Below are 6,783 nucleotides of genomic sequence, written 5' to 3'. Positions count from 1 at the left end.
TACCCAGATAAAGATCTTTACATCATATCTGACACTGTGAGCTAAAATTTCAACTGATGTAGGAAAAATAATTGGAGCAGAACCGATTAAAGTTCAGGTACATATTTCCAAACTGTATCTAAACTTCCCCAATATATCCTGAAGCCAGAAGCAAAGGAAGGGATCAATCCTACAGTTGAAAGCTTTATAGCCAAAGATCTTCTCATTCTACACACTAGCCTTTGTAACACTCCTATGCTTTTAATAAAGAAACCAAACAAATGAGGATGTCATTTGTTCAGATCTCAGGGCCATCAATAAAATTGTTATCCTTTGCTTCTTGGTAGTACCTAATATAAATACCATCCTGTCTCCAATCCCGCCTGAAGCCACTTGCTTTACTGTAGTGGATCTTTGCACCACCTTTTTCAGTGTGCCCTAAAACCAGAATAGACAATGCCTTTTTGTCTTTACCTGAGGAGAAGAACAATACACCTGGACAATTGTACACCAGGGTTTTCCTTCAAAGCAATACCTGAAGATAAAACTTCCTTTGTGATTCAGTTCTGATAAAATCTGTGGATCATTTCTTACTAATTCAGAGAACAAGAAACCTATAAAAAAAGAACCAATTTACTTTCTCTCAATCTTAGCAGAAAAGGAACATAAAATTTCAAAAAAATTTACAATTTTGCTAAAATACAGTTCATTATTTAGGGTATGACCTGTGTAATGAAGGAAAAAACACTCTCCTGATAGACTAAAGACAACCTAAACTTATCTTAGACTCTTCAAAAATAACTATTCAGAGAATTTGCAGGTTTAACTGGATATTGTACACAATGGGTGTCAACTTTTTCTGAAATTCCAACACCTCTTTAGGAAATGACCAAGTTCCTAGTTAGAGACACTTTCTTCAGGGAGCCCAAACATTAACAAACCTTCCGCAACCTGAAGAGGGCTCTTCAACAGCCTTCCTTAGGCATCACTAACTACAAAAAGCTTTTCTATTTATGCATGAAGAAGCAGGACAATCTTTTGGAGTTGTAATTCAACTACATGGGCACCACCAAAACCCTGTTGCTTACTGTAATTTCACTCTTTTTTTAAAGTTTTTAATCCTTTTATAGGTTACCTAAACCACTTTTGATTAAGAAAACTTAGAAAGTTAGTAACTGCCACAAGCAGACACCAGGCAGGGCACGTATCAATTTTCCACAGAGTCCTGCTTTGCGGGATGTCTACACTGCTCTGGGTCTCTGCTAACGCTCGCTGGAATCAATCGTGGCAGATTTTAGTCCACAGGTCACTTTTCCCCATATTTCTTTGTAAACTCTTCAGCATTCTTACAGAAATTTTTACGGTCCTTAGAGTATTTTTCAGCTAGGTCAGCCTGAAGGGGATGCTAGGGATAGAGGTCATTCACCAGTGCTATGAGGGACTGGATTACTTGGTCAGTTTTGGTTGCTGGCTTCCAGTTTTCAGCACTAATTACTGGCAGATAGACCTGACCCTTTTCATCAATGCTGGGGTGATAGATCTTTGTTTTAAATGTCATCTTCGGTGGGTTGAACGGGTACTCTGCTGGAAAGTTGATTTCAATTCTGAAGGCCCCCTTGTCATATGGAGGGTTATCAGGAACAATAAGCCCTTGCCAAGTCAATAAATTAGCTTCATCAACCTGGATGTTACGGAAGCTTTTCATTCCACATTTGCGGATTTCTTCAAGCTTCTTCATCAGCCTCCTGCTGGCTGCCATCTTGAATCTGGAGCTGCTGCTTTCCCATCGTCATTGCCTGTAATTTCCCTCTTGACATGGTAGTTACTGCTACAAATCTTGTCAGCATTTCTGTTGAACTAGATCTGAGTTCCCTGCTTGACCTTACAGTTCCTCATGCAGTACAGACATTACTGCTGGTTGAGAACACACAACACGTTGCAGCCTGCCAATTAACCTCTTATGAAATTCTTTGCCGCTCCCCGTCTCACATTATTATTCTCCATTGCCACACCCTGAATCCCACCTCTCTCCTTTTCCTACCAAAAGAAGGGAAACTTCATGATTGTCTTACTTCTGGGTACTTACCTCTATACCCTGTTCAGATTTATTGGAGACTCACATTGAGATCTCTCACCTAATTATTTGTTGATGGGTCCTACCTCAAAGCTGAAACTGAAGATTATCAAATAGGATGTGTTAACACTAATTTAAGTTCTCATTTAGCATATAGTCCTCTAGCATAGCTAGATATAGGTCTCTACCATACATAAACCAGACCAGATGTCAGAACTTACTTCAGTTAATCCTTGTCAATTAACCAAAGACCAGAGACTAAACATATGTACAGATAGCAGGTATGTTTTTGGAGTAGAACATGGCTTTGCGATGGTTTGGAAACAAAGGAGACTCTCACTTCTGCTAGAGCCCACATCAAATATGAAAAAAAAAAAAATAAACAAACAAGGTGAAAGGGATTAAGAAGTACAAATTGCCAGTTAAAAAATAGTCACAGGGATGTAGAGTATAGCATAGGGAATATAGTCAATACTGTTGTAATAACCATGTATGGTGCCAGATGAGTACTAGACTTATTGGGGTGAAAAACAGAAAAACAAGTTAAGGAACTTTTGGATGGCCTCCTCCTTCCTAGAGAGGAGGCTGTTGTAAAGGTTGAGGCCTATGCAAAAAGACATAATACGGAAGCTGGACGGAATGCTCTAGCAGATGTTTATACCTAACAAGCAGCCTTAACAAAGTTTATGATCCTATCTAACCCCGGAAAGGATAAATCTCTGGATGCTGAGGCCATTACAAAACACCAACCCTTAGCCCCTGATTTGTAAGGGGAAGAATGAGAAGAATCTGGTTGCACTCTTCACTCAGATAATCTATGGTGCTCCCCAAATGGTCTGAAACTGCTCATCACTGACAAATTGATCACTATCTCAAATTAGCATTGGTGGGGACATTTTTAAAAGAGAGCTAAGGTTATTTTTGGATTGTGTGTCACCTGCCAACGACATAATCCTGGAAAAAATTATAAAGGTAGGACGTGAGCAGAAACCAAAGCCTCAAAGATGTTTTGAGCACCCTCAAATGCGTTTTATACAGCTTCCACCTCCATGGGATTTGAATATGGTTTAGTTTTGGCATATCTGTTTTCAGGATAGGTTGATGCATTTCCTTACTGAAAAACTACAATTCCTACTGTTGCTAAAAAACTGCTCGATTTTGTATTTATAACCCGTGGTATATCATCTCCTATGTCAGTGACCAAGGCACTCTGTATGAGAAACAGTATAAAATAACTCCGTGAAGAGTTGCCCTTTTCTCAAACTATACTGTCCTTACTCCCTACAATCTTCTGGAAAGATAGAAAGAAATGAAGGCTTCATTAAATTAAAAAGAGAAGAAACTTCAGAAACCTTTGAGGTCGCTTGGCCAAAGCTACTTTCACTAGTTCTTGTGTCCATGTGGTCCCCTCCCTCAGGGACACACTGGTCAAAGAAGGCTCATACATTTTGTGATTTCATCTTTGATGCTAAACTCTTCCCTGCTGCATGCAGATATAACAAAATATTGACAAAAATGCGTGTCCTATACACACTCTTATCACCAACTGGTAAAAGCCACCTTCCTATAATACCTTTGTAAACAGTTCTTCATGATATGCAACTAGGAGGTTTCATCCACTGGAAGAGACATTAAAGAAAAACTGCTCTTGAACCTCCCTTCAAGTGACCTTAGCAGATTCTCTTAACAAACACAACATTGAAAACCCCGGGAGTCAATCTTTATGTTCACATGTCACAATTAAAGAGGCAAGTCAGAATTCTGTATGATTGGAACGCTACTAGAACAGGGGACCTCAAATTTTACAGGATTTCCCTGAGAAATCCTGTAAAACAGGCCATCTTCAGACACTAACTCAAGAACTTTGGAACAAGCAGATGGCTTTCGACCATGGATAGATTCTGCCCGAGACAGTGGACCAGAATAGCTGTCTAATTCTTGCTTTGTTTTCGATGTGCTTGTATACGTTCATTCTCTTTCTCATTTTCTAAAGATTACTTTAGAAAAGTAATTGTTTTAGTTTTTGACTACCTGTGGCTTTTTTCTCTTTTTCTTCCTTCCTAGTGACAGTAGTTAGAGCATACTCTATGCCATTCTTAGATTATCCCAAACAATGTCCACTCCTCCTAATCTTACTGATTGATAAATATATCACCAGTCGCCCATAATCAAAACCTTTGGGCAATTTTGGTCTCATCAAATTAAATCATAGGGAATTACAGATGGTGATGTTTCTACTTGTGCCTACATGAACAGATGACCTTAAAATCAACCTGTGACTTTGTTAGTGTCCTTTTCTCCAGAAAAAGAACCAATTATTATAATCCCTCAATCAGATCCTAAGTAATTCTAAATTTTAACTCATATGACCTTTGAAGAGTACAGGGCCAAATACTTGTCATCCAGAAAAGACTAATAGAGATGTAAATATATAACCCAGCTAATGTAATGTCTTGATTTCCACTTTATGTCATAAATGACTCCTTTTCCCCTGGATCTCCACGTGCCCCCACAAGATACTACTTCTTTTATGGCCAGGACACTGGTCCTGTTTGCATCACACTAACATCTCATTTACCTTAGGAATAGTATAAATCACCAAGATTGGAAAGAAGATTATTTCATTATTACAATTGTATAAGTAATGAATATAATTCCATAAATCAGATGTGAGTTCTTAAAGAGGACACTTATAATTATTCAAACACTCTATGTGGGAGAATTATTGACTCACTGTTTATGCAAACAGAGCAGTATTCACAACAGGGGGAATCAAACAAATAGAAAAGCCTACAAGAAACTTACTTTGTCACTTTTATAAACAATATCACCTCCACCTTAGATGGAAAACAGATCACGTTCAACTTGTGGACATGAATAGTGAGTGATGCACATTCGTACTGCTGTTTCTTGTTGGCTAGTTCTGGGGCAACTGTGATTCTGCTAATACTTCTTGCTGTACTTGGATCAATGCAATGGGTACAAGAAAAACAGGACAGGCTTAAGGAAAAAGCTTAAGGAAAACTCTATGTGGCTCTCTAAGGCTGATCTTCATAGCACATAGGATTTATTCTATTGACCTGAGTTACGCAACTGGGATTCCTGGCTCTGAATCATCTCATAGGGACTCTTCATTGTTCTTGTTTTTGTCATAGTGGTCACGGCACTGGTTTGTTCTATTTCATCCACAGTCTGCTCAGAAGATTATGATGAGGTATAACAACAAAAATGTCAAAAAGATTTTGTGATACTATTGACTGTGGAGACAACTAAACAATCCTCAGACAGTGACAATATCTACTCTTTCCTGGATGGCCAACCTTCTGCAAAAGAGGTAAGAATAAAATGGGGAGAGTGAGAGGATGATATACAAACAGACAATGAGCACACTGTATATGACAGTGCAATTCTGACCCATAATCTCTGCAGCAAATGGCCCAGAGTGGCCAATCATGGTGAATGATTACCGGCTTCCCTATTATTTTTGCCTCTGCTTCCAATAAAGGATCAACCAGAATGTCAAATATGTTCCCTTGACCAACCCCATCAGATGCCCCTCTCCTGCTTCCTCATGTCAACAACCTTTAATCAGAGCATACCTGAAGCTTTCAATTTTTGGCAGTAGGCAGTATACAGCTTCCCCACTTCCCTTGGCTGCATTTGAGTTTCTATAAAAAAAAATAGGGGGAATGATTACTGACTCCCTTGTTATAGCAAGCTCTGAATAAATAATCTTTGCTTGTTCTCATCTGGGTGGACTTTGTTTATTTCCATACCTCCTCAAGGAGCTCACAGCCTGTGGAGAGAGACAGTATTAAACATATCACACACTAATATAAGCAACACAACAGAATTGTATACTAAAAGGTATCGAGGAAGCAGCAAAAAGGGAGTAATAGATTTTTTTTCTTCATTGGCTCATTTTATTGTATCACTTGTCTTCACTTTCGGTGAAGAATGTTGCAGTAGCCTGAGGGTTCTGGTGAACTTGTGTTAACCTGTAACTGAGGAGCCAAGGACTGTGGATCATCACCACAGTCATCATCGGATAGAGCTGCTGGAGTACAGCCCCCGATCCTGCCAAGCCTGCCTCTATAAAGCACTAACGGACATTACAGCCACCATTATGGCCACCTAATGCTGAAATGGCTTGTACAGAGCGCTCCTTGCCAGGACCTGGTTGGTAATTGCTTAGCTGGAGCATGAGCAGTAAAATTAGGATGTTGTACAGTTAAGATTCTAGTTAGGAGAAGCACTGAACAGCGGGCTGCAATGAAAGGAGGACCTTTGAAGGGAGAGGTTTTTCTGTGGACTTCTTCTCCCTAGGTCCAATCCAGTGGTGAACGCAAGATCTTCCTACAGTAGGGTTTTTGTGATGTTTAGGTCTTGTTGAAGAAATCCTGTGTATCTCAGAAAAGAATGATACAGAAATGGGCTTCTCATTCCTTCTGGAGATTGAAACTTTTTGGACTAAGCCCATCCATCAGTTCGTGCAAAGCAAATGGCCTTTTACTGACATATGGGCCTCATAGTAGTTATTGTTCCTCCTCTCTACGTGCCAAAAACAAACTGAGTGTAGAAATTGGGAGTCTACAAATTTCAATGGCTGGGGAGTTCCCACTGTATGTTTTGGCTGCCATGCAAAAACGCATGATGGCGTGATAATCTTTTTTTTTTTTTTTTTTTTTTTTTGAGGCAGAGTGGAGCATAAGGATCCCTCCTGTTGTAGA

At 39.4% G+C, this 6,783-nt stretch overlaps 1 pseudogene; it reads right to left on the bottom strand.

Annotated features, from left to right (window-relative positions):
• Nucleotides 1–1,273: 1,273 nt before the first annotated feature.
• Nucleotides 1,274–1,743, bottom strand: LOC109454105 (ubiquitin-conjugating enzyme E2 L3 pseudogene; annotated as a pseudogene).
• Nucleotides 1,744–6,783: the final 5,040 nt, after the last annotated feature.

The sequence above is a fragment of the Rhinolophus sinicus genome, chromosome 2, assembly GCF_057876585.1.
Source record: "Rhinolophus sinicus isolate RSI-liver-muscle chromosome 2, RSI-T2T, whole genome shotgun sequence".
Classification (NCBI taxonomy): Eukaryota; Metazoa; Chordata; class Mammalia; order Chiroptera; family Rhinolophidae; genus Rhinolophus; species Rhinolophus sinicus.
This window is presented reverse-complemented; position numbering and strand designations above follow the sequence as displayed.